Below are 14,539 nucleotides of genomic sequence, written 5' to 3'. Positions count from 1 at the left end.
CTCCCCTTCCTTTTCCTCTCTTTCTGTCTTCCTCCCTCCCTCCCCTTCACTTCTTTTTTCTTCCTTCCCCCCTCCCTCCTCCTCTCTCTCAGCCCCCTGGCCCCCACCCCCCTACACCTTCTCTTTAACTGTATCTCTATCTCTCTGGTTCTGTCTCCCAGGAGAACCCAGGCTGATACACTTTGTAGGCACACGCTGCTTCCAGGCATCTGTCTCACAGAGAAGACCCATGAGTGTCATCTTCAGTGTAGCATCCTTAGCCTAATAAGAACTCAAAAAATATCCTTTGAATAAATGAACAGCTACCAACAAGACTATAGATTCAAAGTGTCAATAGTGCCGACTTAGCATGTGCAAGACAAGTTTTCATCCACCTTCTCATCCCCACTCCATCTTCTGTCTGTGTCTACTGAATGCCTTGGGTGGGAGGAAAGAGTCTTAGTTGGGGATGTGGCAAGGAAGATAGTGATGTAGCTCAGGAGAAACAACGTTCTGCTTAGTCTTGTCCAGTCCTTTGGACTGAGTTTAAGCCCCTATGGTTAGGATTGAGGGTTAGAACTAACGGGACTGTTCATGAGAAACCCTGTATAACTCTGGATACAAACAAGGCTGCTTCAGGATCTAAATCAGAAGTCAGCAAACCACAATGTTGTTGCTGTCAGCTGTTGTTGAGTCGGGGCAGATTACCCAATAAGCAAGGTATGCAGGGGTTTACTTGTGCTTACTTACTAACCTGTAATACACAATTTCACATCAAAGATGTAGTGAAAAACAGGTGAAACTAAGCACGAGTAAACCCCTGCGTACCTTGCTTACTGGTTAATCTGCCCCTGCCCCCGACTCATGGCAACCCCATGCACAACAGAATGAAACACTGCCTAGTCCTGCACCATCCCCATGAGGAATTGCAAATCAGACTGTTGTGATCCGTAGGGTTTTCACTGGCTGACTTTTGGAAGCAGATCACCAGGCCCTTCCTCCTAGTCCATCTTAGTCTGGAAGCTCCGCTGAAACTTGTTCAGCATCAGAACAACACGCAAGCCTCCGCTGACAGACAGGTGGTGGCTGCACGTGAGGTGCTTTGGCTGAGGATCGAACACAGGAATCCCACGGGAAAGGCGAGACTTTTACCACTGAGCCAGCAAACTGCCGACCTTGGGCCAAATCAACCCACCCACCTGTGTTTGTAAATAAAGCTTTATTGGAACATAGCCATGTCCATTCATTGACATATTGTCAGTGGCTGCTTTTGCTACCATTACAGGGTTGTGTAGTCGTGACCAAGTCTATACGACCCAGAAAGCCAAATATATTTACAGGAAAATTTTGGCCTACATGGAGAGTGTCCCCTACCTCTTTAGGAGGAAACCAACATGGCAGTGGGGCATGCAAGGCAGAACCCTGGGCGTAGGCCATGTCAGTGCTCAGGCTAGGGACGTGGACCAGCAGCAGCCCTGCCAGAGCAGAAGAGACCAAACATGGTGGTTCTAGGTGGGGCCTGGTGTGCAGACAGCAGTACTGCCTTTGGAAGCAACCAGGAGTACTTGGGATATTACTGTTACTGCAAAGGGCTGGCAAGCCAGCTGGTACTGGGGTTACATTTGCATTCTTCTGCCTGGCACAGAAAAGGCACATGGAAGGTGCTACATAAAGGCTTGCTGAATGTTTCTTTTTATTTCATTTTTGTTGTTGTTGAGAATATACACAGCAGAACACACACCAATTCAACAGTTTCTACACGTACAGTTCAGTGACACTGATTACCTTCTTCGAGTTGGGGAACCATTCTCACCCTCCGTTTCCGAGTTGTTCCTCCCCCATTAACATAAACTCACTGCCCCCTAAGTTTCCTATCTAATCTTTTGAGTTACTATTGTCCTTTTGATCCTATATAAATAGATCTTAAAAGAGCGCAATGCTTATGGCAAACATTTTTAGTAGTTAAGCTAACCTGTTGTTTGGTTTTAAGAAGACTTCAGGGGATATTTTGGGTTTAAGGTTTAAAGATCATCTCAGGACAATAGTTTCGAAGGCTCATCTAGCCTCCACGGCTCCAGAAAGTATGGATTCCATGAGAATTTGAAATTTTGTTGTACATATTCCCCTTTTTAGTTAGGATTCTTTGATCTTTGATCAAAACATTCAATAATGTTAGTGGGCACCATCCAGCTCTTCTGATCTCATGGCAAAGGAGGCAGTTGTTCATGGCAATTGGGCAATTAGGCACCCATTCCATTTCCTCCTCCTGTTCCTGACTCTCCATCCTCTGTTGCTCCAGGTGAATAGAGACCGATTGTTGTACCTTGGGTAGCCACTTGCAGCTCTTAAGACCCCAGGCACTATGAAACAAATTAGGAGATAGGAACAGAGGCAGTAAAACATGTTATTAGGCTAATTAACTGGAATGTCCTGTGAAACCATGGCCTTAAATCTCCAGCCCAAGGAACCAAATCTCACAGGGTGTTTGATTGTATTTTTTTTTTTTTTTTAAGTAGCCTCAGCAGCTACTCTTTTTGTTGTCATTATTGTAAATATGGAACCCCTGCTGGTGTAGTGGTTAAGCGTTCAGTTGCTAACCAAAAGGTCGGCAGTTCGAATCCACCAGCTGCTCCTTGGAAAATCTATGGGGCAGTTATAATCTCTTATAGGGTGGCTATGAGTCAGAATCAACTTGATGGCAACAGGTTTGGTTTGGTAGGTTGTAAATGTATCTACTACGTAACTTTTGCCAATTCGACTTTTACAGGTATACAACTTGACAGCAATAACATTAATTGGCTGTGCAACCCTACCCTTAATGTGATTTTTCCATCACTGTAAACAGAAACTCAGTGCTCCATAAGCTGAAACCACCCCCTTCTTCCTCTCCCACTTGCCCCTGGTAGCCACTAACAAACTTTGGTCTCTACAGCTTTGCCTTTTCTTGTGTTTTTATATAAGTGAGGTCATACAATATTTGTTCTTTTGTGATTGACTTATTTCACTCAGCATAATGTCTTCAAGCACCACCTATTGGATAAACAAAATGAGGTATATGCATACAATGGAATATTATTCAGCAGTAGGAGAAATGAAGTTTTGATACATGCCTGGTGGCGTTTCCCTCCATATTGAAGCATCAAAAAAAAACTTCATTTCTCCTACAGCTGAACAGCATTCCATTGTGTGCATATACCTCATTTTGTTTGCCTGTTCATCTGTTGATGCACATTCAGGTTGTTTCCACCTTCTGGCTGTTGCGAATAGTGCTGCAGTGAACACTGGTGTACAACCTTCTGGCTGTTGTGAATAGTGCTGCAGTGATCACTAGTGTACAACCTTCTGGCTGATGTGAATAGTGCTGCAGTGAACACTGGTGTACAACCTTCTGGCTGTTGCGAATAGTGCTGCAGTGAACACTGGTGTACAACCTTCTGGCTGATGTGAATAGTGCTGCAGTGATCACTAGTGTACAACCTTCTGGCTGATGTGAATAGTGCTGCAGTGATCACTAGTGTACAACCTTCTGGCTGATGTGAATAGTGCCGCAGTGATCACTGGTGTACAACCTTCTGGCTGTTGCGAATAGTGCTGCAGTGATCACTGGTGTACAACCTTCTGGCTGTTGTGAATAGTGCTGCAGTGATCACTGGTGTACAACCTTCTGGCTGATGTGAATAGTGCTGCAGTGATCACTGGTGTACAACCTTCTGGCTGTTGCGAATAGTGCTGCAGTGAACACTGGTGTACAACCTTCTGGCTGATGTGAATAGTGCCGCAGTGAACACTGGTGTACAACCTTCTGGCTGATGTGAATAGTGCCGCAGTGAACACTGGTGTACAACCTTCTGGCTGATGTGAATAGTGCCGCAGTGAACACTGGTGTACAACCTTCTGGCTGATGTGAATAGTGCTGCAGTGAACACTGGTGTACAACCTTCTGGGTGTTGCGAATAGTGCTGCAGTGAACACTGGTGTACAACCTTCTGGCTGATGTGAATAGTGCCGCAGTGATCACTGGTGTACAACCTTCTGGCTGATGTGAATAGTGCTGCAGTGAACACTGGTGTACAACCTTCTGGCTGTTGTGAATAGTGCTGCAGTGAACACTGGTGTACAACCTTCTGGCTGATGTGAATAGTGCCGCAGTGATCACTGGTGTACAACCTTCTGGCTGTTGTGAATAGTGCTGCAGTGAACACTGGTGTACAACCTTCTGGCTGATGTGAATAGTGCCGCAGTGATCACTGGTGTACAACCTTCTGGCTGTTGCGAATAGTGCTGCAGTGAACACTGGTGTATAAGTCTCTGTTTGAGCCTCTGCTTTCAAGTCTTTTGGATATATACCCCGGAGAGGAATTGCTGGGTCATATGGTAGTTCTATTTTTAGTTTTTTGAGGAACTACCACATTGTATTTCACAGTGGCTATGCCATTTTGCATACCTACCAGCAGTGGATAAGAGTTGCAGTTTCCCCACATTCTGGCCATTTGTTATTTTCGTTTTTTTTTTTTAATCTTAGACATCCTAACCAAAAAACCAAAGCCCGTCTAGTTGTTTCCTACACATGGTGACCATGTAGGACAGAGTAGAGATGCCCTAGAGAATTTCCAAGACTGTAAATCTCTATAGAAGCAGACTGTCACGTCTTTCTCTTGCAGAGCAGTAGGTAGGTTTGAACCACTGACCTTTCAGTTTGCAGCTGAGTGCTTTAACCACTGCGCCACCAGGGTTCCTCATTGTGGTTTTTATTTGCCTCTGTCTGGTTGTTAATGACTTTGAGCATCTTTTCATGTGTTTGGTGGCCATCTGAATGTCCTCTTTGGAGAAATGTCTATTCAGGCTCTTTTCCCATTTTATGATTGGGCTGTCTTTTTCTTGTTAAATTGTCCAAATTTTAGATATATTTTGGTTATTAGATTCTTATTGGATATACAGTTGACAAAGATATTCTCCCAGTCAGTAGCTTGTCTTCTCATTTTTTTGGTAAAGTCTTTTGATGAACAAGTTTTTAATTTTTATGAGGTCCTATTTATTTTGTCATTTGCTATTTGTGTTTTTGTTATTATATTAGAAAATCCATTGTTAAAACTTAGGCCTGATGACTGTGTCTTAAATAGAGAATGGAATTGGTGGCGTGTGGTGTAGAAACTGAGTTTTACCACAGCCCTTCTCCAAGGCAATGCTAGGAAAGGGCCTGGATGCCTGCAACCCAGAGCCAGAATCCTCTTTCCTACTTAGAGATGGAGAAGTCTTTACTCTGCTACTTTGGCAATTAATATCGAAGATGATGCTTATGATGATAATAATTATTCTAGCTAACATTTATTGAGTGCTTACCAAGTGCCAGGTCCTTTACATGTAGCAATTCATTTAATCTGTAATGAGGAGTTCTATTTTTTTTTAGTACTTTTTATTGAGCTGTAAGTGAACGTTTACAAATCAAGTCAGTCTGTCACATATAACCTTATATACACCTTACTCCCTACTCCCACTTACTCTCTCCCTGAGTCAGCCCGTTCCCTCCTTCCAGTCTCTCCTTTCGTGACAATTTTGCCAGTTTCTAACCCTCTCTACCCTCCTATCTCCCCTCCAGACAGGAGATGCCAACACAGTCTCAAGTGTCCATCTGATACAAGTAGCTCACTCTTCGTCAGCATCTCTCTCCAACCCATTGTCCAGTCCCTTCCTTGTCTGATGAGTTGTCTTCGGGAATGGTTCCTGTCCTGGGCCAACAGAAGGTTTGGGGACCATGACCGGCGGGATTGCTCTAGTCTCAGTCAGACCATTGAGTCTGGTCTTTTCAGGAGAATTTGGGGTCTGCATCCCACTGATCTCCTGCTCCCTCAGGGGTTCTCTGTTGCACTCCCTGTCAGGGCAGTCATCGGTTGTGGCTGGGCACCCTCTAGTTCTTCTGATCTCAGGATGATGTAAGTCTCTGGTTCATGTGGCCCTTTCTGTCTCTTGGGCTCATAGTTATTGTGTGACCTTGGTGTTCTTCATTCTCCTTTGATCCAGGTGGGTTGAGACCAATTGATGCATCTTAGATGGCCACTTGTTAGCATTTAAGACCCCAGACGCCACATTTCAAAGTGGGATGCAGAATGTTTTCATAATACTATTATTTTGCCAATTGACTTAGAAGTCCCCTTAAGCCATAGTCCCCAAACCCCCACCCTTGCTCCCCTGACCTTTGAAGCATTCAGTTTATCCCGGAAACTTCTTTGCTTTTGGTCCAGTCCAATTGAGCTGACCTTCCATGTATTGAGTGTTGTCCTTCCCTTCACCTAAAGCAGTTCTTATCTACTAATTAATCAATAAAACACCCTCTCCCTCCCTCCCTCCCTCCCCCCTTCGTAACCACAAAAGTATGTGTTCTTCTCAGTTTATACTATTTCTCAAGATCTTATAATAGTGGTCTTATACAATATTTGTCCTTTTGCCTCTGACTAATTTCGCTCAGCATAATGCCTTCCAGGTTCCTCCATGTTATGAAATGTTTCACAGATTCGTCACTGTTCTTTATCGATGCGTAGTATTCCATTGTGTGAGTATACCACAATTTATTTACCCATTCATCCGTTGATGGACACCTTGGTTGCTTCCAGCTTTTTGCTATTGTAAACAGAGCTGCAATAAACATGGGTGTGCATATATCTGTTTGTGTGAAGGCTCTTATTTCTCTAGGGTATATTCCGAGGAGTGGGATTTCTGGGTTGTATGGTAGTTCTATTTCTAACTTTTTAAGAAAACACCAGATAGATCTCCAAAGTGGTTGTACCATTTTACATTTCCACCAGCAGTGTATAAGAGTTCCAATCTCTCCGCAGCCTCTCCAACATGTATTATTTTCTGTTTTTTAGATTAATGCCAGCCTTGTTGGAGTGAGATGGAATCTCATCGTAGTTTTAATTTGCATTTCTCTAATGGCTAATGATCGAGAGCATTTTCTCATGTGCCTGTTAGCTGCCTGAATATCTTCTTTAGTGAAGTGCGTGTTCATATCCTTTGCCCACTTTTTGATTGGGTTGTTTGTCTTTTTGTGGTTGAGTTTTGACAGAATCATATAGATTTTAGAGATCAGGCACTGGTCGGAGATGTCATAGCTGAAAATTCTTTCCCAATCTGTAGGTGGTCTTTTTACTCTTTTGGTGATGTCTTTAGATGAGCATAGGTGTTTGATTTTTAGGAGCTCCCAGTTATCTGGTTTCTCTTTGTCATTTTTGGTAATGTTTTGTATTCTGTTTATGCCTTGTATTAGGGCTCCTAAGGTTGTCCCTATTTTTTCTTCCATAATCTTTATCGTTTTAGTCTTTATGTTTAGGTCTTTGATCCACTTGGAGTTAGTGTTTGTGCATGGTGTGAGGTATGGGTCCTGTTTCATTTTTTTGCAAATGGATATCCAGTTATGCCAGCACCGTTTGTTAAAAAGACTATCTTTTCCCCAATTAACTGACACTTGGCCTTTGTCAAATATCAGCTGCTCATATGTGGATGGATTTATATCTGGGTTCTCAATTCTGTTCCATTGGTCTATGTGCCTGTTGTTGTACCAGTACCAGGCTGTTTTGATATGTTCTAAAATCAGGTAGAGGGAGGCCTCCCACTTTCTTCTTCTTTTTCAGTAATGCTTTACTTATCGGGGCTTCTTTCCCTTCCATATGAAGTTGGTGATTTGTTTCTCCATCACATTAAAAAATGTCATTGGAATTTGGATCGGAAGTGCATTGTATGTATAGATGGCTTTTGGAAGAACAGACATTTTTACTATGTTAAGTCTTCCTATCCATGAGCAAGGTATGTTTTTCCACTTAAGTAGGTCCTTTTTAGTTTCTTGCACTAGTACTTTGCAGTTTTCTTTGTATAGGTCTTTTACATTCTTGGTAAGATTTATCCCTAAGTATTTTATCTTCTTGGGGGCTACTGTGAATGGTATTGATTTGGTGATTTCCACTTCGATGTTCTTTTTATTGATGTAGAGGAATCCAAGTGATTTTTGTATGTTTATCTTATAACCTGAGACTCTGCCAAACTCTTCTATTAGTTTCAGTAGTTTTCTGGAGGATTCCTCAGGGTTTTCTGTGTACAAGATCATGTCATCTGCAAATAGAGATAATTTTACTTCTTCCTTGCCAATCCGGATGCCCTTTATTTGTTCATCTAGCCTAATTGCTCTGGCTAGGACCTCTAGCACAATGTTGAATAAGAGCGGTGATAAAGGGCATCCTTGTCTGGTTCCCGTTCTCAAGGGAAATGCTTTCAGGGTCTCTCCATTTAGAGTGATGTTGGCTGTTGGCTTTGTATAAAGACGCCCTTTATTATGTTGAGGAATTTTCCTTCAATTCCTATTTTGGTGAGAGTTTTTATCATAAATGGGTGTTGGACTTTGTCAAATGCCTTTTCTGCATCAATTGATAAGATCATGTGGTTTTTGTCTTTTGTGTTTTATTTATATGGTGAATTACATTAATGGTTTTCCTAATATTAAACCAACCTTACATACCTGGTATAAATCCCCCTTGGTCGTGGTGGATTATTTTTTTGATATGTTGTTGAATTCTATTGGCTAGAATTTTGTTGAGGATTTTTGCATCTATGTTCATGAGGGATATAGGTCTGTAATTTTCTTTTTTTGTAATGTCTTTACCTGGTTTTGGTATCAGGGATATAGTGGCTTCATAGAATGAGTTAGGTAGTATTCTGTCATTTTCTATGCCTTGAAATGCCTTTAGTAGTAGTGGTGTTAACTCTTCTCTGAAAGTTTGGTAGAACTCTGCAGTGAAGCCGTCCGGGCCAGGGCTTTTTTTTGTTGGGAATTTTTTGATTACCGTTTCCATCTCTTTTTTTGTTATGAGTCTATTTAGTTGTTCTACTTCTGATTGTGTTAGTTTAGGTGGGTAGTGTTTTTCTAGGAATTCATCCATTTCTTCTAGGTTTGCAAATTTGTTAGAGTACAATTTTTCATAATAATCTCATATGATTCTTTTAATTTCAGTTGGGTCTGTTGTGATGTGCCCCACCTCGTTTCTTATTCGGGTTATTTGTTTCCTTTCCTGTATTTCTTTAGTCAGTCTGGCTAATGGTTTATCAATTTTGTTAATTTTTTCAAAGAACCAGCTTTTGGCTTTGTTAATTCTTTCAATTGTTTTTCTGTTCTCTAATTCATTTAGTTCAGCTCTAATTTTTATTATTTGTTTTCTTCTGGTGCCCGATGGATTCTTTTGTTGCTCACTTTCTATTTGTTCAAGTTGTAGGGACAGTTCTCTGATTTTGGCTCTTTCTTCTTTTTCGTACCTGTGCATTTATCAATATAAATTGACCTCTGGGCACTGCTTTTGCTGTGTCCCAGAGGTTTTGATAGGAAGTGTTTTCATTCTCGTTGCATTCTATGAATTTCTTTATTCCCTCCTTAATGTCTTCTATAACCCAGTCTTTTTTCAGGAGGGTATTGTTCAGTTTCCAAGTATTTGATTTCTTTTCCCTGATTTTTCTGTTATTGATTTCCACTTTTATGGCCTTGTGGTCTCAGAAGATGCTTTGTAATATTGCGATGTTTTGGATTCTGCAAAGGTTTGTTTTATGACCTAATATGTGGTCTATTCCAGAGAATGTTCCATGTGCCATAGAAAAAAAGTATACTTTGCAGCAGTTGGGTGGAGTGTTCTTTATAAGTCTATGAGGTCAAGGTGGTTAATTGTAGCAATTAGGTCTTCCATGTCTCTATTGAGCTTCTTACTGTAAGTCCTGTCCTTCTCCGAAAGTGGTGTGTTAAAGTCTCCTACTATAATTGTGGAGGTGTCTATCTCACTTTTCAGTTCTGTTAAAGTTTGTTTTATGTGTCTTGCAGCCATGTCATTGGGTGCATAAATATTTAATATGGTTATATCTTTGGTCAATTGTCCCTTTAATCATTATGTAGTGTCCTTCTTCATCCTTTGTGGTGGATTTAACTTTAAAGTCTATTTTGTCAGAAATTAATATTGCTACTCCTGCTCTTTTTTGCTTGTTGTTTGCTTGATATATTTTTTCCATCCTTTGAGTTTTAGTTTGTTTGTGTCTCTAAGTCTAAGATGTGTCTCTTGTAGGCAGCATATAGACGGATCGTGTTTCTTTATCCAGTCTGAGACTCTCTGTCTCTTTATTGGTGCATTTAGTCCATTTACATTCAGCGTAATTATAGATAAGTATGTTTTTAGTGCTGTTATTTTGATGCCTTTGTGTGTGTGTTGTTGACAATTTCATTTTTCCACTTACTTTTTTTGTGCTGAGACGTTTTTCTTTGTAATTTGTGTGTTCCTCACTTTCATAGTATTTGACTTTATGTTTGCTGAGTGGTTATGTTTTTCTTGGTTTTTATCGTGAGTTATGGAGTTGTTATACCTCTTTGGGGTTACCTTAATATTTACCCCTATTTTTCTAAGTAAAAACCTAACTTGTATTGTCCTATATCGCCTTGTATCCCTCTCCATATGGCAGTTCTATGCCACCTGTATTTAGTCCCTCTTTTTGATTATTGTGATCTTTTACATATTGACTTCAATGATTCCCTGTTTTGAGCGTTTTTTTCTTTTTAAAATTATCTTAATTTGTTTTTGTGATTTCCCTATTTGAGTTGATATCAGGGTGTTCTGTTCTGTGACCTTGTGTTGTGCTGGTAACTGATATTATTGGTTTTCTGACCAAACATTTTCCTTTAGTGTTTCTTGTAGCTTTGGTTTGGTTTTTGCAAATTCTGTAAGCTTGTGTTTATCTGTAAATGTTTTAATTTCACCTTCATATTTGAGAGAGAGTTTTGCTGAATATATGATCCTTGGCTGGCAGTTTTTCTGCTTCAGTGCTCTGTATATGCCATCCCATTGCCTTCTTGCCTGCGTGGTTTCTGCTGAGTAGTCTGAACTTATTCTTATTGATTCTCCTTTGTAGGAGACCTTTCTTTTATCCTTGGCTGCTTTTAAAATTTTGTCTTTATCTTTGGTTTTGGCAAGTTTGATGATAATATGTCTTGGTGATTTTCTTTTTGGATCAATCTTAAATGGGGTTTGATGAGCATCTTGGATAGATATCCTTTCATCTTTCTTGATGTCAGGGAAGTTTTCTGCCAACAGATCTTCAACTATTTTCTCTGTATTTTCTGTTATCCCTTCCTGTTCTGGGACTCCAATCACAGGCAAGTTATTCTTCTTGATAGAGTCCCACAGGATTCTTAGGGTTTCTTCATTTTTTTTAAATTCTTTTATCTGATTTTTTTTTCAGCTGTATTGGTGTCAATTCCCTTGTCCTCCACCTCCCCCACTCTGCATTCCAATTGCTCGATTCTGCTCCTCTGACTTCCTATTGAGTTGTCTCATTCTGTAATTTTACTGTTAATCTTTTGGATTTCTGAATGCTGTCTCTCTAAGGATTCTTGCAGCTTATTAATTTTCCCAATATGTTCTTGAATAATCTTTTTGATTTCTTCAAGTGCTTTATCAGTGTGTTCCTTGGCTTTTTCTGTAGATTGCCTTATTTCATTTCTGAGGTCATCCCTGATGTCTTGAATCATTCTGTAAATTAGTTTTTTATATTCTATATCTGGAAATTCCAGGATTGTATCTTCATTTGGGAAAGATTTCAATTCTTTAATCTGGGGAGTTGTAGAAGCAATCGTGGTCTGCTTCTTTATGTGGTTTGATATCGACTGCTGTCTTCAAGCCATCTCTAAGATATTGTAGTGATTTATTCTATATTTGCTCACTGAGTCTTATCTTGTTTTGTTTTCTTTCAATATACGTAGATGGGCTACTAGATTGCACTGTCTTGATTGTTGTAGCCCTCTAATCACTTATGTCCTATTACCAGGTGGTTTGGGCTGTTACCAGATATATAAGCCTAAGAGTCCATTCACTATTCTTGAGTAGAATCTGATTTTGGGTCATCAAGTGTGTGGTGTAGACTGTCACCTGTCCACCTAGAGAAGTAGTCGTGTTAGTTGTGTGCACCAGATTCTAGCAGTAGCAGGGGGTCACACTCCATGGGGGGCAGGATGCTGACAGGCTTCCCCCAAGTGCCGGTGAGGTAGGTGTGTCTCTATTCCTAAAGCACTTTGGTGGGTGGGCTCTGCAGCTGTACCTTAGGCCCCCGATGCAAGTACCTCTACAGATTGGTAGGTGTCACCCTCCTTAGACCCTTAAGGCAGGAGGCTAGGTGGTCTGGGGGGAGCTTCAGTCCTCAGTTCCCTGTTGTGGGTCAGTGAGGGCTCTGTTGAATACGCAGAGATATCAGACCTGGGAAACTTGTCTTTCCAGTAATCCACTAAAACAATTACAGTCAGATCCCTATCAGAAATGCCTTTGCATTATAATAGCCACCTTGTTCCCTGTACGGATGAAAGCCCAAGACTGTGGATCACATATGTTTGGCTGGAGCTGGTTCTGTGTTTTTAGTCCAATTAGGGAAGGATTTTTGGTCCCCAGGTTTTTTGTAGCTGCTTCTCTCAGGCCAGGAGAATGGGTTAGGAAAAGACCAAAGGAAAAAGAAAAGAAAGAAAAACTGCAGTGCACTTCACTCTCTGGCTCAGGAAATTCCAATGTTAATGAAGCCACCTGGGAAGGTGAGGGGAGGTTTCAGATAAATAGGAGAGAGTAGCACCCCAGAATATAGACAAAGTTACTTATCTTGCTTGGTGATGACTGTTTTATCTGAGATTCCCAAGGGGTGTGTAGCCTGTGTGCTTTGGCTGGGTCGAGATTGCCCCTGAGTGTCAGTCCCGCATCCTGTGCTTGTGCTGTCTCAGAAGCCGTGGTCAGTTCCTCTGCTCCCAGTCCAAAGCCCAGTGCCAAGGTTCTCCAGCTGGGATGCCGCACTCCCGGCTCCAAAACCAGTTGCTGCCTCCCGGTGACTTCTCCTCCTGTCAGCCGCATTGCTGTGCTGCCTGCGTGCACTGTCTGGGCTTCCCCCAAGGTCACTTCTGGGGGCTAGGGCTGCGTCCCGTGTTTGCGCCGTCTCAGGATGCCATGCTCAACTCCCCTGCGCCCAGTCCAAAGCCTGGCACCAAGGTTTCCTGACTGGGACACTGGCTCCAGGCTCCAAAAACAGTTGCTGCTTCCCTGTGGTTGTTCATTCTCAGTCTCTGTCACTCAGGTCAACTCTTTAGATCCGTGTTTGATGGTCAGGGTATGTAGATTGTCATGTATGTGATTGACTCACTTATTTTTCCGAGTCTTTGTTGCAAGAGGGATCCGAGGTAGCTTCTATCTAGTCAGCCATCTTGGCCCTGCCTCGAGGAGTTCTATTTTAATTTCATTTTACTGAGGAGGAAACTGAGGCACAGAAAGATTAGGTAACTTGCCCAAGGTGAAACAGCTAGTAAATGGCAGAGTCAAATTATGAAAATGGGAAGAGCTTTCTAACACACAAAAAATTGGATTGCAGGGATGAACAGAAATCCTGCCATATTCATTGAATTCAATGAGTTTTCATTTTTCTCTTTTCATTGTCATCTAAAAATTGATTTATTCATTTAACAAATCTTGAAGAACATGCCCATATTTTGTTTGTTTTGTCAGTGGTTGGTCTAGAGGTGGGCATCTACTCAATTCTGGCCAATAAACTATAAGAAGCCTGCAGGGGGCTTCTGAAAAAGATTTTCTTTACTATAAGAAGCCTGCAGGGGGCTTCTGAAAAAGATTTTCTTTTGTGATGAAAATGAAGAGAGGCATAAGAAGAAAGCGCTTTTGTCATTGCTACCTTCCTTTCTGCTTCTGACATTGTCATATGAAGATCTTTATTCTGGAGCCATGGCAGCCGTCTTGTAACCATGAGATGAGACAGCTCCCATTCATAGGCAAAGGCAGAGTAGAAGGAGTCCTTGATGATGCTTTTGAGCCACCATTCTCACCTGAAGTGCTTATTTCTGGATTTCTTATTAGCGAGATTAATAGACCTTAAAATTTAAATTGGATGGAGTTCTTGTGTGGCACAAATGATTAAGCACTCAACTACGAACTGAAACGCTGGCCATTCAGGTCTACCCAGAAGCACCTCAAAAGAAAGACCTGGCAATCTGCTTCCAAAAGGTCACAGCCTTGAAAACCTTACAGAGCACTTCTACTGTGCACTCATGGGGACCACCATGAGTCGGAATCAACTCAACAGCAATGGGTTTGGTTTTTTGATTGTTTAAATCATTTTTAGTCAGATATTCTGTCACAGATATAGAATATCTGTCTCATTTCATTACCCTGTTTTGTTTTTTTCATAGTTTTTTATCATTATCAGACAGTATCTTATTTGTTTGCTTATTTACCGAACATCCCTCTCCCCCCACCCCACTCCTGCCTCTAGAATAGAGGATTCCCAAGAACAGGGCTCTTACCTTTGCTGTTCACTGCTCTGTCTCCAGGGTCTGAAACAGTGTCTGGCCAAGTAGGCCTTCAGTGTTGGGGAATCCAAGAGCCTCACAGTTCAGTCAGTGGGGAAACAGAAATAAACAACTATAGTGTTGTTGTTAGTTGTGTCAAGTTGATTTTTTATTCATGGCAACCCCATGTGACAGAGTAGAACTGCCCCATAGGGTTTTCTA

This window comes from Elephas maximus, chromosome 17 (genome assembly GCF_024166365.1).
Source record: "Elephas maximus indicus isolate mEleMax1 chromosome 17, mEleMax1 primary haplotype, whole genome shotgun sequence".
In the NCBI taxonomy this organism is placed as follows: Eukaryota; Metazoa; Chordata; class Mammalia; order Proboscidea; family Elephantidae; genus Elephas; species Elephas maximus.
This window is presented reverse-complemented; position numbering follows the sequence as displayed.